Here is a 16,851-nt window from a genome sequence, read left to right on the forward strand (position 1 = left end):
CTTATGGACATGCCACTGCCGAACACAGGTTCCTAGAGCATCAGCGTGTAAGGTATCGGTGGAAAATAGAGTACATCCAAGCGCTCCGTACATATATATGCAAGCGAATGGACCACTTACTCAAAATGAGCCAGCATCCTAAAATACATGTTGCTTCTTTCTATATTAAGTAACTCAATCGAACCGTCCAACACAACACATGACGCAAATCTAGAACGTGGTGCGTTATCACCCTTGGGGGTGACGGCTATCCCCTATGACATAAAATCCACTCTAATATATATATATATATATATATATATATATATATATATATATATATTTATATAAATTGCATGTTGCAATGGTTGACATGATCTCTAGGCTTTAGTAGTTTCAATATTATGTGTATATATATGTATGTTGTATGTATATATTAAAATATAAAATAAAAAATAGGGTCTGGTTGGAAAATTTGAAAATTGGTGGGAGATTTAAAAATTTTAACGCAGGCGGTTTTGTAATGACAACCGTCTGTAGAAAATACATTTCTACATGCGGGTGACATAATTGAACCGCCTGTAGAAATTGATTTCTACAGGCGGTTCTAGATTACCCGCATGTGGAAACCCTTGATTTCCACAGACATCCAGCGCAGGCGGTTCTCCAATCCGCTTGTGGAAAGAGGTTGGGAACCGCCTGTGTAGTGGTTCTGTGTACTAGTGTACATGGGCTCATAGTATTAAAATTTTGGCACGGTAAAAGCAGGAGAGAGAAGAATGATGGGAGCGGGTTCTATATATGAGAACGGTTTCTTTATAAAATTAGGTACATATTGTATCGAGCTGACTCTATTAGAACTAGGATGGAACCTCCACTGCAGACACTCTGAAAGGGCACATGTGAAGCTTTCACAAACCAGAGAGGTCCATCGACACTCATCGTTGTCGTGAGAAAGACACCTGCATTAAGTAAACCATTATATATGTACGTACCTGATTTTTAAACGTATGCGATTGACTTAATGCATGTCCTGAACGTCATCGGTTGCGTTGTCGCACATTGCGAGGTAGTAAACCATCATATAATATATATAGGATAGAGTACAATGCAAGTTTGCCTTAGTTTAAATGAGGTTCAAGGTCAAAGAGCGTCATGTATAGTACCATTAGAGATTTGGGCATTGTTTAGATCCGAAAAAAATTTGAATTTTGATACTGTAGGACTTTCGTTTTTATTTGACAAAAATTATCTAATCATAGAGTAACTAGGCTTAAAAGATTCGTCTCGCGATTTACAGACAAATTGTATAATTAGTTTTTTTACATTTATATTTAATACTCCATGCATGTGCCGCAAGATTCGTTATTACGGGAATCTTAAAAAGATTTTGGTTTTTATGGTGAACTAAACAAGGCCGTGTTTAATGTGAGAAGGCATTTTACAGGAATCTTATGCTTGGAGATGAAGCAAGCAGGAGGTGTGGTTACAGTTACATGCATGCTCATCGTCGTACTAGCCTGTGCTTAAACTAAGTTATAGAGGATCTCCATGTGCATGCTGATGAGGTTGATGCATCCTTACTTCATGAGTGCCTCGCCCCAAACATTGTGCCCAAGATGCTATAGGGATGCCTAGCTAGTTTTTTAGACAATATTCTAAGCTTAATAAAAATAGAAGTACTCCCTACAGGTTGGTAAAAGGTTTTGTTCTAAACAAGGTTTGAGTCAAACATTAGGAATATGAATCTTGAATAACTTTTAAGTTCTTGAGTTTGGTATGTGAAAACCATATGAATATTCAAATATTTTCATATATATATCATTTTTTATTTTTAAAAAAATAAGAAGTTACAGTTATGTTTTGGAGACCGTGTCGCTGTCCAGAATGACTTATTTTACCAACATGGAGGGAGTATATGGAAGTATTTATACAGTAAATTCATGAAGCAAGGTTCTCTAATTCAGTATAAAATTATGCTAGATGCTATGTTTAGGAAACTTACTTCTATCAAACTGTGAAGTGTCCATAGCAGTTGGTTTGATGTGGAGAATCATACTCCCTAAGTATAGGATTTACAAGTCATTTTGGACAAGATTTAGGTTAAACATTGGAAATATAAATCATCAATAACTTTTAAATTATTGAGTTTGCAAATGTAAAAAAAAATATAAATAGATTTATCTTGAAAAATATTTTCTTAAAAGTATACGTATATTATTTTTTCCTAAATATTTTTATAAAAATAAGATATCAAAGTTATATTTTAAGACTGTGTCGCTGTCCTAAATAACTTATAAATCCTATACAGAGTGAGTACATGTGTGACCGATCTGTTAGTACTTTGCTGCGAACAACTACCAGTAATACCTGGTGGACAAAGCGTGTTGACTCGTAGCAATTCAAACTGGTCTTGATGATGATTAACGGTACGGTTTGGGATGCTTGAAGGTGAAGAAGTTAAGAGCTAGTCAAAAAAAAAGTTAGAGTTTACTTTTGTTGCCAGTATTTTCTTGGGAGTTTCTTGGTTAGTGCTAGCTGAATTCATGACCATTATATATTACTGTATAAGCAAATGTTATAATAAATGATACGCTCGTCGTTAGAGAAGATTTGTACTCACACGGGAAAGCGTTTCACCGTTGGTTACATACCATGGTTTAGATAGACACATGGATCGTAGTACGAAATGGACGGAAGCAGCACTTGAATTTCCACAATCTACTACAAGTCAAATGCTTCATGCCACCAAGAACGATGGCCTCCTCCATCTATACAAAAACACAAACTTTCCCCAACAACAAGTCAAATGCTATTGTGTGGCATACTAGCCACGCAGCGTTGGCAGGAAACGGCAGAGGATACTTTCGATCAACGCCCTTGGATGTTGAGCTATTCGCATAAGTATGTCGTCAACAAATATTTCACAACTTACCCCGCAAAAGAAACAAATTCACAATTCAGTGTAGGAGGTAGTTCTGTTCGATTGGCTGAAAAAAGTTAATGCTGATGCTAATTTACTATAAGAGAAATGTTCAAAAAAAAATTTACTATAAAAGAAAAATAATATTCTATGGCTGAAACACACTACTGAGCAGCTGAGAAAGGATAATACACAAGAGGTCTTTTCATCGACGCACGGGCACGGCTGAGGAAGGACAGGAGGGAGAAATTGTCTTGAGAAGGACATTCATTTACATTTAGAACGGCAATCTCCACATGTGCCTGCGATCAACGATGACTAATACCCTCCGCTCCAAAATACTAGTAAGTTTCTATCTTACACTTCGAGGAGTCATTTTTAATTTTAACTAGATTTATAAGGATCAATATTTCTATCTCTAAATAGATTTATTTAAAGATATACAATGTGATTAATCTAATGATGGTTATCTTATATCATCATAAGTATTAGTATTTTTGGTATATATTTAATTAAATTTAAAATTGTTTGACTCTAGTCGTTAACTAACTTGCTCAACATGACAATATGCTTGTCACCATCAGCTTTACATGCACTGCTTGTACTCTCTATCCCCTAGTAAATAAAAACTATATATTTAGTTAAATTTGAAATTGTTTGACTCTAGTCGTTAACTAACTTGCTCAATATGCTTGTCACCATCAGCTTTACATGCGCTGCTTGTCATGTACTCTTTATCCCCTAGTAAATAAAAAATCCTAACAAATTTAGTACAGATTAGTATGACGGGCCTGTTTAGATTGGAGATGAAAAAATTTTAGGTGTCATATCGGATGTGTCGGAAGGATGTCGGGAGGGATTTTTAGAAACTAATAAAAAAACAAATTACATAGCTCGTCTGGAAACTACAAGACAAATCTATTAAGTATAATTAATCTGTCATTAGCACATGTGGGTTACTGTAGCACTTAAGGCTAATCATAGACTAATTAGGCTTAAAAGATTCGTCTCACGATTTTCAACCAAACTGTGTAATTAGTTTATTTTTTTATCTACATTTAATGTTTCATGCATGTGTCCAAAGATTCGATGGGATGGATGAAAATTTTTTGGGTGGGAAACTAAACAGGGCCTGAGAAAATATCATACTACCCTTTAATAATTACAGTAGGTACACACTTATTCGAGTTACATACCTCCCTACCCGAAAAAGTTGACGTTCTAGACTCCCAGGTTGATTTCGCGATACTTGACGTTCTGCACTTGTGGGTGCTCGCTCAGATAGGAATACCCCCGGCGCTCCCACGCTCGCACGACAGCCCCTACACGCGTGTCCAACGAAATTACTCCTGCGCTCGCGCGATCAAACAGCAGCTAAACGCGAGCGCCAGGGAGCTCGAACCGTGGGCTGCAGGGCGCAATGTCTTTGCCAATCTAGTTATGAAAGGTTGCTGTCTAGGTAGCACCGGCACCACTATTTAATAGGAGCAAAGATGAAAAAATAACCCCTAATTAATTTCTTCTTAGTTACCACAATCATGTCCTAAACGTTATGAATTTTGGGTATGGAGAGAGTAATAATTATAGCATTTATTAAACTCATCCAACTATAAAAACTGAAGCTTGGATTGGGCAAAGTGAGAATGGAGAGGATGCAGTAAATATGAAGGACTTGGAGAAAATAATTGGGTCAGTGGACCAGGCTATGCTGGCCTAGGGCTACCCTTACCTTTCGGCATAATCTTACAATCTACTTCTCTCTCTTTCTTTCTTTCTTTGTTCCATCTCAGCGTTCAACTAGCTTATACTAGCCTTTTATTTGTCACACCCATATTTTAAGAACAAAATAGGATGCATAAAAGACTCATATGTGCTCCAGGAATAGTCGCACACATAAGTAGACAAATCTCAAATGTACCATTGCAATGTTTATTACATAGCGGAACATAATATATCACATAGTCTCATACAAGAATGATAGCATAAAGTAAACAACGCTCTCGACGGAAGCTCCACACAGGGACACTGTTGACTGGTTGACTCCAAACCTAGTACTCATAACGGTAATCCTCATTCCAGCCATCTTCATTATCATATCCTGAGGTGTTGGGAAATTGCAAGAGTGAGCACATATCATACTCAACAAGTATAACCAGGGGTTCATGAGGCTCAAATAGCTGACACTGGTTTGACTGCATTTAGCTTTTAATAGTGGATAACATGTTCATTATTAAATAGCAATTGTCAAGGTAGCATAAATAATCCATTAATCCCATGATCAAGTGTAAGCATAATTAATCCATTGCATAAACGATAATCAAATGAACATAACAACTTAATAAGCTCATCGTCGGCGCAGCAAGAACCCCCAAGGCCGCTCATAACCGTGAGCACGGCTAGTATACCAGTTTTACACTCTGCAGAGGTTGTACATCTTTACCCATGAGTCATGATTTACCCTTTCGCCCGAGGCCCGTCGACCTCTTAACCCACTACCAAGGAAGGTCGGCAGGGATCACTATGAAGCCTTTCAAAAGTTCGTCTAACATGTTAGGGCCGCAAGGTTTCCTTTGCGCGTAGATATAGAGCCCTCCTTCCGATGGCACAATGACTCGCAGCCTATACTCATACAGACAGAGGCCACACTATACCCAAAATGGTTCAGCCCCTCTGCCCTTTCGGGTAACCTCTAACAAGCTAGAAAAGGGCTTCATACTGAGCTAAAGCCAGAGCCATTATAGCCCTCATGGTTGCACTGTTGTCCCGGTGATCACTTACAGACAAGATCTCATACAGTTATTTGTCATTCTTTTATGTTCATTGCATAGCTATTAATCATCTTACAAGATCATGGATTATATCAAGCACTAGCACCTCTACACCAAATGCATATCAAGTAGGTAACAAGGAATACAGGTAACAAACATCTATGATTTTGCTAAGGTCGACAAGGTGATAGCATGCATATGATATATATGTGTAGTTATAAGTGAATAGGTAACAAGGATGATCCCAAGTTATACTTGCCTTGGTCAAAGCTCTCCTGAGCCTGCTGGTCCTCAAAAGCTTGGTCTTGATCACCAACGTACGGCTCACCGTCTATTCCCAATCATCAATCAACAACACGCAATCCAATGTAGACAATCATACACAAAGCAAACAAGCTATTATTAGAACAATACACCAAACAGTAGTAAAACAAATGTAAAAGTTTATAAAAATATTCTACGCAGCGCTACGATCACACAAACGTAAAGTTCACGAAAATCGGAATTAAAACGTAAAAGATATGAATTTTCTAAGATTTCCTATAGAGAAATAATTAATTAAATGCTACTGCAGAATTAAAAAGTTTCAAAGCAGTAAACTAATACTTCTAACATGTAGAGATCGTAAATACGAATCTAACGAATTTTGAATGGATAAAAACGGAGTTAAAATGAGTATTTTATGAGCATTACAAAATCAGTGGCATTTCTGTAAATACTGGAAAGCGCATTTAGGTTTCAGCCGACAGGAATACGCTTTTAAAACTGGAAAACGTAAACTTAGAAAATACGTGAGGATCGCGGGTTCTATTTTGGAATTCTTTGAGGGCTCTTTAACAAAATACCCCCCCCTGAAGGGGTATTTTCTAATCTCCACCGCCCACGGCCGATCCAATGGCCGAGATTCAGCGGGGAAGGGAACCAGGCGGCGGCCGGCCGCCGGAAGCCAAGCACGGCGCGGCGGCGCCATTGGTGACGCCTCATAGTTCGCCGTCGACCTCGGTTTCTGCGGAAACAAGCACCAAACTCCGAATAAAAGGTACCGGGAGTTGGAGAAACGCTTCGCGAACTCACCTAGATGGTTTACTCGGGCCGAGAAGCGACGAAAACGGCGCACCGCGCGCGGCGATGGATATGACTCACGACGAGATCCAAACCGTGCAGACACGGTAGCTAGGGCTCGGTTTAGGCGACTTGGATGCGAAAGGAGAGCTTCGAGGTTGGTTTGAGAGCTTTATAGGGGCATGACACGCGGATTGGGAAGGAATCCCGAGGAAACCAGGATTTCCCTGTTCGTTCGGTGGAGTCTCCGGTTCTGTTACGGTGGAGAAGAAGGGAAAGGTGGGAGGGGAGGCTGACTTGCGGGTCCCGCGTGACAGCGAGAAGGGGAACGGGAGGCGCGCGCTTGGGCCGCGGTTGCTGGGCCGAGCTGGGTTAGCCGGGCTGCGGGGGCAAGCAGGCCGGGAGGGGTTGGCTGCGGGGTTCTTTCCCCTTTCTTCTTTTTTTTTCTATTTTATTTTTCAAAGCCCTTTTCAAATAGAATTTTGAACACAATTAACTTCAATCCAAAATCTCACAGCACAAATAAAAATATGCCCTAGCATGAATGCAAATTCTTGTTTCTAAACTTATGATAAATTTTAATTTGCACAAAATTATTTATTTGCTAGATTCAAATGCTCACAAAAATACTTAAATAAATCAATTTAATTCCTATAACTTGGAAACCAGATTTTGGGTGTTACAAACTCTACCCCCCTTAAAAGAATCTCGTCCTCGAGATTGAAAGGTGCTTACTCGAACAAGTATGAGTATGATTTTCTCAGATCATCCTCTCTTTCCCAAGTTGCCTCTGCTTCCGAATACCGATTCCACTGCACTTTGCACATTCTAATGACCCGACTTCTGGTGACTCTCTCAGCTGTCTCCACTATTCTGACCGGATACTCTTCATAAGTGAGATCACCTTTAACAGAAAGCTCTTCCAATGGTATTTGCTCCTCAGGTACACGCAGACACTTCTTAAGTTGTGACACATGGAACACATCGTGCACACCAGACAAACTTTCAGGCAATTCTAACTGATATGCTACTTCTCCACGCCTTTCCAACACTTTAAACGGACCAACATACCTTGGAGCTAGCTTTCCCTTCATATTACACCTCTTTACACTCCTCATTGGTGATACCTTCAGGTAGACATAATCACCTGTTTGAAAAACCAACTCTCTCCTACGTGTGTCTGCATAGCTTTTCTGACGAGACTAAGCAACTCTCAAGTTATCCCGAATAGTCCGCACCTGTTGCTCTCCATGTCTAAGCACATCTGTACCAAACACCTGAGTTTCTCCTGTCTGATTCCAAAACAGAGGTGTCCTGCACTTGCGACCATACAGTGCCTCAAACGGTGCCATCTTAAGACTCTGTTGATAGCTGTTGTTGTAGAAGAATTCTGCATATGGCAAACTCTTGTCCCAACTAGTCCCATACTGCAAGGCACAAGCTCTCAACATATCCTCCAATATCTGATTGATCCTCTCAGTCTGTCCATCTGTCTGTGGATGATACGCTGTACTGAAATTCAACTTTGTTCCCAATGAATCATGCACTGCTTTCCAAAAGTGAGATGTGAATTGAGTACCCCTATCTGACACAATCTTCCTAGGCACTCCATGCAAACAAACAATTCTTTCCATGTATAACTCTGCCAGTCGGTCTCCACTATATGAAGTTTTGACAGGTATGAAATGAGCAACTTTGGTTAAACGATCCACTATCACCCATATTGAGTCATACCCTCTTTGTGTATGTGGTAATCCCACTATAAAATCCATACCCACTTCTTCCCACTTCCATTCTGGAATCTTCATTGGTTGCAACAGTCCAGCTGGCCTCTGATGTTCAGCTTTCACTCGCTGACAAGTATCACACAAAGCAACATATTCAGCCACATCTCTCTTTAAACCATACCACCAGTACTTCTGCTTCAGATCTAGATACATCTTAGTGCTACCAGGATGAATGGAATATGCTGACTCATGAGCCTCTCTCAGGATCATATCACGAATAGCCTTCACTTCAGGAACACATATCCTTTTTCCAAACCATAGTACACCATTGTCATCTATTCTGAATCCTGGTGCTTTGCCTAGTACCACATTCTGTGCTATCTCCTTTAGTTTCTCATCTTCCAATTGTCCTTTCAATATCTCTTCCTCTAGAGTAGGAGTGACCTCAATTTCCATAGCATTTACCACAATTCCCAAGTTCAGATATGCAAATTCAGCACACAACTCCTCAGATTCAGGTGTCGCCCGAAGCTCATTAGCATATTTCTTTCTGCTAAGTGCATCAGCTACGACGTTCGCCTTTCCAGGATGATAATGCACCTCCAAATCATAATCCTTTATCAGTTCCAACCATCTGCGTTGCCTCAAATTCAGATCTGTCTGGGTGAAGATGTACTTCAAACTCTTATGATCAGTGTATATGTCACTCTTATGCCCAATCAAATAGTGTCTCCAAATCTTCAATGCATGAACCATAGCTGCTAACTCCAAATCATGAGTAGGATAATTCAGTTCATGTTTCCTCAACTGTCTAGATGCATAAGCAACAACTCTACCTTCTTGCATAAGAACACAACCCAAACCCAGACGAGAAGCATCACAATAGATAGAGAAACTCTTACTCAGATCTGGCAATACCAACACAGGTGCAGTAGTCAATCTCTTCTTGAATTCCTCAAAACTAGCTTGGCACTTATCAGACCATACAAACTTAGCATTCTTCTCCAATAGAGCAGTCATAGGCTTTGCAAGTTTGGAGAACCCTTCAAGGAATCTACGATAGTAACCAGCCAAACCAAGAAAACTACGAATTTCACTTACATCTGTAGGTGGTTTCCAATTCAACACATCTTTCACCTTACTAGGATCCACTGCAATACCACCATTAGAGACAACATGACCAAGAAAAGAAACTTCTTCCAACCAAAACTCACATTTACTACGCTTAGCATACAGCTTATGTTCTCTAAGTTTCTGTAAGACCAATCTCAGATGTTCAGCATGTTCTTCCTTGGTTTTAGAGTATACCAGAATATCATCAATAAAGACCACCACAAACTTATCAAGATACTCCATAAATACTTTATTCATCATGTACATAAAGTAAGCTGGTGCATTGGTCAAACCAAAAGACATAACTGTATACTCATACAACCCATACCTTGTTGTGAAAGCTGTCTTTGGTATATCTGAATTTCGAATCTTCAATTGATGATAACCAGAACGCAAATCAATCTTAGAGAATACACAAGCACCTCTTAACTGATCAAACAAGTCATCGATCCTAGGCAAGGGATATTTATTCTTGATAGTGACCTCACTAAGTGACCGATAATCAACACACATCCTCTGACTACCATCCTTCTTATCAACAAAGATAACTGGTGCACCCCATGGTGATGAACTAGGACGAATGAACCCTTTATCTTGCAATTCCTTAATTTGTTTCTTAAGTTCTTCTAGTTCATTAACCCCCATTCTATTTGGTCTTTTAGCTATGGGTGCAGTACCAGGTAGTAATTCAATAATAAATTCAATGTCTCGATCAGGCGGCATACCTGGCAATTCATCTGGAAAGACATCCGGAAACTCATCCACTACCAGGTTCTGAGGATCAACAGCATCATTCAGTTGATTCACTTTAGCTGTGTGTGGTGTTTGCACTGTTACATCAACACTGATCCATTCTCCCTTTGGTGTTGTCAGAGCCACTACTCTCTCTTTGCAATTAATGTTTGTCTCATGTTGCTTCATCCAATCCAAACCCAAGATCACATCTATGCCTGAAGTTCTCATAACCATGGGACTGATAGGAAAATCTACCCCCCTTAAAGAAAGACTTGCTGAGGGGCAACATAAAGAAACTGGTATAGTCCCACCCGGTGAATTAACTAGCATAGGGGTTTTCATTGCAACTAGTGGAAGGCTATGAACTCTAACAAATGCTTGTGATATAAAAGTATGCGAAGCTCTAGAATCAAATAAAACTGTAGCAGGGATAGAGTTGATACTGAACGTACCCATCATGATCTCTGGTCCCTCCTGAACTGTCTCCGTAGCCACATTGTTCACTGTTGCCGCATAAGCAGTAGACTTCTGGTTGTTGTTCTGCTTGTTAAACTTCTCAAGACAATCGTATGACATATGCCCTTCCTTCCCGCACTGGAAACACCTCGTAGGAGTGTTGGAAGCACTTCTTTTCGTGGGGGTAGCACCTGCATTCCCGGTGCGAGGTGTTTGCTGACTATACTGCTGCTGTCGGGGGTTACGTTGCTGGAATGGAGGACGTTGGTTCCCACTCTGCGACTGATTCTGGAAACGCTGGGGTTGCTGGTTACGGTTCCACTGACTAACTGGTCCCTGGAACCTCTGCTGATGGCCCTAATGGGAACTGAAATGCTGACGGTTGTTGCTCCCAGAACCTTGTGTCAGCATCCTCTTCTTATCCTGACTCTTCCGCATATTATCAAGCACAATGGCATGATTCACAAGAGCTTGGAAGGTAGGATAGGTGTTTCCAGCCAACTGCAACCTGAGTTCATAGTACAAGCCCTTCATGAATAGACGTTGCTTATCAGCATCTTCCCTGACATCATTTGGAGCATAGCGAGTCAACTGTTCAAATGTGTCATGGTATTCTGCCACAGTCATGGAGCCCATCCGGAGTGATCTGAATTCTTCTTGTTTGAGCTCCATCATTCCCTCATTTATATGTCAAGCTCTGAAGTCCCTACAGAATTCCAGCCATGTGATAGGAGGGGCATTGTTGAGACGAGCAGCTTGATATGACTCCCACCATGTCTGAGCTGCCCCCTTGTTGACGGTCCTTAAGTATCAAATTTAACTATCAAATAAACAAAGAAAAGGATCCAAATGAAATCAACATCGAGACTTAGGGTTTTATCTGACAGAATTCCACGAGTTTTGGTGTTTGTCTATTTCTGCATGGGGTTATCAGGAAATAAGGAAGAAAGGCCCACACGTCGGGATTACATAGAGATATCAACGTGCCGTGCAATTATCTTACATCTAGAAGACTCCAGAAGCCACGGAAACGAACGGGAAGGCGAACGGGCCCGGGGGCAGGGCGCCCGCCCACCCCCCTTGGGCGCCCACCCAGGAGTTGTAGTCAAACACGTCCAACTTTGCGGACCAAGCTCCACCGACCTAAAGGATCAAGGATAACCGTTCAATCAATGTCGGTTTGATCCAACGGCCCAGGTTCACTTGAGGGGACTATATAACCAGACCCCCTGGCCCCTGGAGGAGGCACCCCTTGATCATTATTCATTATTCATAGACAGAGCAAAAGCTAGGGTTTAGAGATGAGAGCTCTCCTCTCTTCTCTAAACTAGAGTAGATCTAGATAGTAGCGAGATGGAGAGCGAAGGAGGATTAGAGGAGAGGCCGTCCTGTCGGTTCTTCCTCCGGTTATACTTCGCCATGATCAAGCTCTAATCAAGCTTGCTCATGGGATGACTCTGGTAATCTACTTCTAATTCATTATGCAATTACTAATTATGTATGTTCTGGTTCACAACTCTTTTGAGTACTTCTAATCTATAGGACGCTATAGGTTAGAGTTGTAGTATAGGTGTAAGCGTGGTGCTTAGATCTAGATTACTCGTGAATATCCCCTGTCCAGCTGGATCGTGTGGTAGGATGCGTAGGTGACAGTTACGTTGGTCCTCTGTAGTCCACCTCTCGTTAGCAGGACGGGTAGGGTTTATCGACCTATGGATAAGCATCCTTTGTGGTGTAATCTTATCACGTGGTTCGTCCCAGACATAGACATACCCCTTTGAAGTAGAGAAAGCATAGTTATCCTCTCTATTCTGCTACCATCGCCCATATATTAGATTGCTCTACTCTCTATTCCCATATTATCACCTATTGTTATCTTACCTTTAATATTGTTCTTATTCAATTCTACCATCTTTCCTATTTACACCTATCTATCTATCTTGGTTAAGTTAGAGCGTAGTTGGTTCTCCCGTTTCCCTGTGGATACGATAAAACCTTTAACCGGGTAAAAGCTTCAACGGTATCCGTGCGCTTGCGGATTATCTGTGTGCGTATAAATACCATAGTACACTCTAGTGCCATGCTGGGGATGACAACCTAGTATTCAAGTGGTGTTAGCAAGTGTCAACAAGCATTTTTGGCGCCGTTGTCGGGGAAACGGTTGCTGTGTTGACTACGAACTAGCTTAATCATTTTCTAAAAAAAATAATAATAATAAAAAAATATTTTCCTTTTATCCTTTGCCTCATCTATGCTAATCTTTCTTCTTATCTAATCCTTGATCTCTGGTCTATCATGAATTCAAACATGTCTATCTATGAATTTCATAGACCTACAGGCACACATCTCGAACCACCAAAATCTTCAAAGCCTATCATAGCATCTAGTTTTGAGATAGACCCCGAATACATAGAATTTGTTCAAAAACAACCTTTCTCAGGAGAAGGTGAGGAAAACCCATACACACACCTAAGAGAGTTTTATCGAGTCTGTGACCTCCTTCGCATAGAAGGCATGTCCGATGAGACCCTTAAATGGAAGCTCTTTCCGTTCTCTTTAACGGGAAAAGCTAGACATTGGTATAAACTCAAAGTAGGGAGTGTTCATGGAGATTGGAAGGAGTTATATAGTAGTTTTCTTTCTAAATATTTTCCAATCTCCAAAGTGGTGGAACTTCGGCGTGAGATTCTTTCTTTTAGACAACTGGAAGAAGAATCTCTTGGCAAATCATGGGATCGCTTTATTAACCTTACTCTCACTAGCCCAAAACTTTCTATTCCAGAAGAAGTTCTTCTAATTCACTTTTTTGAGGGCCTTAGTAGGAAAAATAAGCAAACCCTTCATGCGGCCTCTGGAGGATCTTTCCACCACCTATCCGTTAGTGAAGCTTGGAATTTGATTGATTTAATGAGCGGAAAGTCTCCTAGCTTTTATATCCCTGAGAAAGAGAAAGAACCAGTTCCTAGATAAGAAGAAGAAGTTTCGATAGCCAGATCACAACCACTTTAATCCCAAGCTTTAGCTATCGATCCTAAACCATCAATACCCCAAAATTCTCCAAGGGAGGAAGGAATTCCGACCTTAAATCTTTTAGATGCTGATGGTTTAGACTTCTGGTTCCATAAGAGACCTTCAAGCAGGGATAATTCAAATCCTCGCAATAATGGTTCTCTTAGAGAATGTCCTGGTTCCTGTTATGAAGAAGTTAAGGATGACATATCAAGTGAAGGAGAGCTAAGCCATATAGACAATTCTATCTACTCCCCTTCCATGTTCACAAGTTCTAAATCCATCCTTGACCTTAGAGATCCCTCTTATCCCTCTTCTTTTCAGTCTCATGATGATCCTAGCAATTCACCAAGACGATCAAACCATAGGAGTCATAAAGACCATGAGGATGACATGTCAAGTAATGTCATAAAAGGAGAGCTAAGCCATATAGAAAATCCTAACACCTCCCCTGTCTTGATCACAAGTTCTAAATGGCTAGAATGTGTAGAATGGATGGATAAGGAAGAAGCCTTAATGGATTCTGACTTTGGCTTAATTTCAAATGGTGAGTTCTTGACTCCCTTTGAAAATGAGATTCATCCAACTACAGAAGAGGACATAGGTGAGACCAATTCAAGAGAAACTCCAAACATTCAGATTGGAGACGAAGATAACATTAATGAGCATGGAATTTATTTCATAGCCACTTCGTTTACTCCATGCTCATATGCAACATCTTCCCAATCTATTGGTCTCTCCGACATCACCACACTTGAGATCTCCAACCCCCTCTTCCTTTCTATTTATAAAAACTTTAAAAGGGCGGTTGTCGATGCATATGTCTATAATAAATATTGCAGATCTCGTTGAGTTGATCTTGATATAGGTCAGCGTTGGAAGGGAAACCACTTCGCCGACATAAATTGATGGTTTCCCAAGGACAGGCTTGGTGTCCTAAAATAATCACTGATCAGATCATAACATGAGTTTTTAATTATTTGCAACATTACCTTGTGTATTGAGCATATAAGGATAATTGTAAAAATATTCCTTCGGGTATTCTTGTCACTAACCTTTCCAGGATTGGAACAAGAAGATCAGATGAATGACAAACAAGTACAAGGTATGTCCAACCAATCATCATACAACATTGAATTAAATTCATCCAAACTTGAATTCTGCAAAATTCAAGCTTGGGGAGTACTTTACATAAAAACATCCTTTGCCATGTTGCTTTGTTGGTTGTCCCTACCTTTAAGACATGCTCAATTTGTTAAATACTAATCACACTACTTCATCTCCACTTGAGTAGATCTCTATAAACGCTGTCATGCTACCTTTGTCTATTTACTACTAAATGTTAGTTTGGAAGTACTGCACATACTTCTATTGGCTTTTAAATTAAGCATGGTGCTTAGGTTAAACAACCTTCCTTAATCTGATTAGACATGGAGTCTAGTTCGGTTATTGAACTAAAAACTGCTTGTGTAGACATTGGTATATTTTTGTCGGACTAACCCCTGCAGAAAAACTTTCAATATCGATTTGGGAAGTCCTGAGATAAATTCACATCAGAGACGAAGAGAGTGACACATGAAGTTTAACAATTTGCACAAGAAGGACATAGCTCATTCATCATAGAGAGATGATCCATGGAGGGTGCCACAAAAGGAAAGCTTCCAAAAGGTGATACTGTACCATCACTCTTCAAGCAAGGTAACATCTTAAGGTACTTGACTATCACTTTTATAAGCTTCTCCTTGGTTCTGGCGTTCATATAAATAAAAGAGACAAACATGTATGATTTACAACTCTAGATTAACCAAACCAACTGATTCAACATGTTTAGTCCTTAAATCCTTGTTCTTAGTACTACCTCCATAATCCCACACTCCTAATCATATGAGCTAAAATGTTACACATTCAATCATTGAGAGATATAAAGAAAAAGACATATACATAGATAGATTATCTTTTCATAAGGTTGAGTGATCTGATCTGACAAATGTTATAAGTGCTACACTCATGACTTTTCATCCATCAACTTTTTCTTGCTCACTATGCTTAGGGTTAGAGAAGAATAAATACACTTTAGGTTCTGTTGGTGTTTTCCACCAACAGGACCCATACACTTGATCTCTGCCTTGTCTCTATGAGCAGGTACACTTCGAGCAAAACACGGAGGAGTTTTATAACTCTCAGACTCTACCAAGTGAAGGACCTGGATCTACGAGCACAAATACACTGAGCAGGACACTGCCAACGCCGCACTTCGAACTGTTGGGCAAACGAAGAGGTGCAGACGTCAAGGTCCGCACCTGAATCAAATGACGCACCTGAAGAATGAACACGGTGAGAAGTCTTGTTAAGAAGACTTAAAACATTGAACCCTCGCCGAAAGGTAAGATCGGTAGTTATCCATATTTATCCTTTCTGCATTCCCTTTTCCCTTTTATTATTTACTTTCCTTAAATAGATTATTAGTTAATCATGCTATCTTGAAAAGAAAATAAAAATGTTAAAAAATACTAAGCCCCATGTGAGTATACGAGTGGCATAAAACCCATAAGTACCTTCACTGTGGTGGCATAAAAATAAAATAAATATTTCTTTTCTGCTTTATAAAATAAAAATATAAAAACAGGGAGTAATATTTATTGAGGAAGCTCTACATGATGAAGGCTAGATATTTATGCTAACACTTAATTAGTTCCACAAGCTTTGTTGTCTATTTGAGCTCCACAGAATTTAAGAATCAAGAAGACTAGCAGACGGAGGACATTCTAATCACTGTCAGAATGCTGCTGACTTTCAAATACACCTCTGCCACCTGCTAGCTACATCAAGAGAAATTACGTCAAAATTCAGCTTGGGGGAGAGCACCCCCATTTATCTCGCTAAGTATTTCTACCTATCTTTATACTTATATTATGTTAGAATATTAAAATACATAAACTATGAAAAACCAAATAAAGATTTTGTGCTTATATATATCTTTTGCTTAGTGTGTTTAATAAATAAATAAAATAGCTATGCTAATCTGAATCTTAATAATAAAACTCTAGCATGGATATGATGAATAGTTGCTCTGCCTAAT

The sequence above is a fragment of the Sorghum bicolor genome, chromosome 7, assembly GCF_000003195.3.
Source record: "Sorghum bicolor cultivar BTx623 chromosome 7, Sorghum_bicolor_NCBIv3, whole genome shotgun sequence".
NCBI lineage: Eukaryota > Viridiplantae > Streptophyta > Magnoliopsida > Poales > Poaceae > Sorghum > Sorghum bicolor.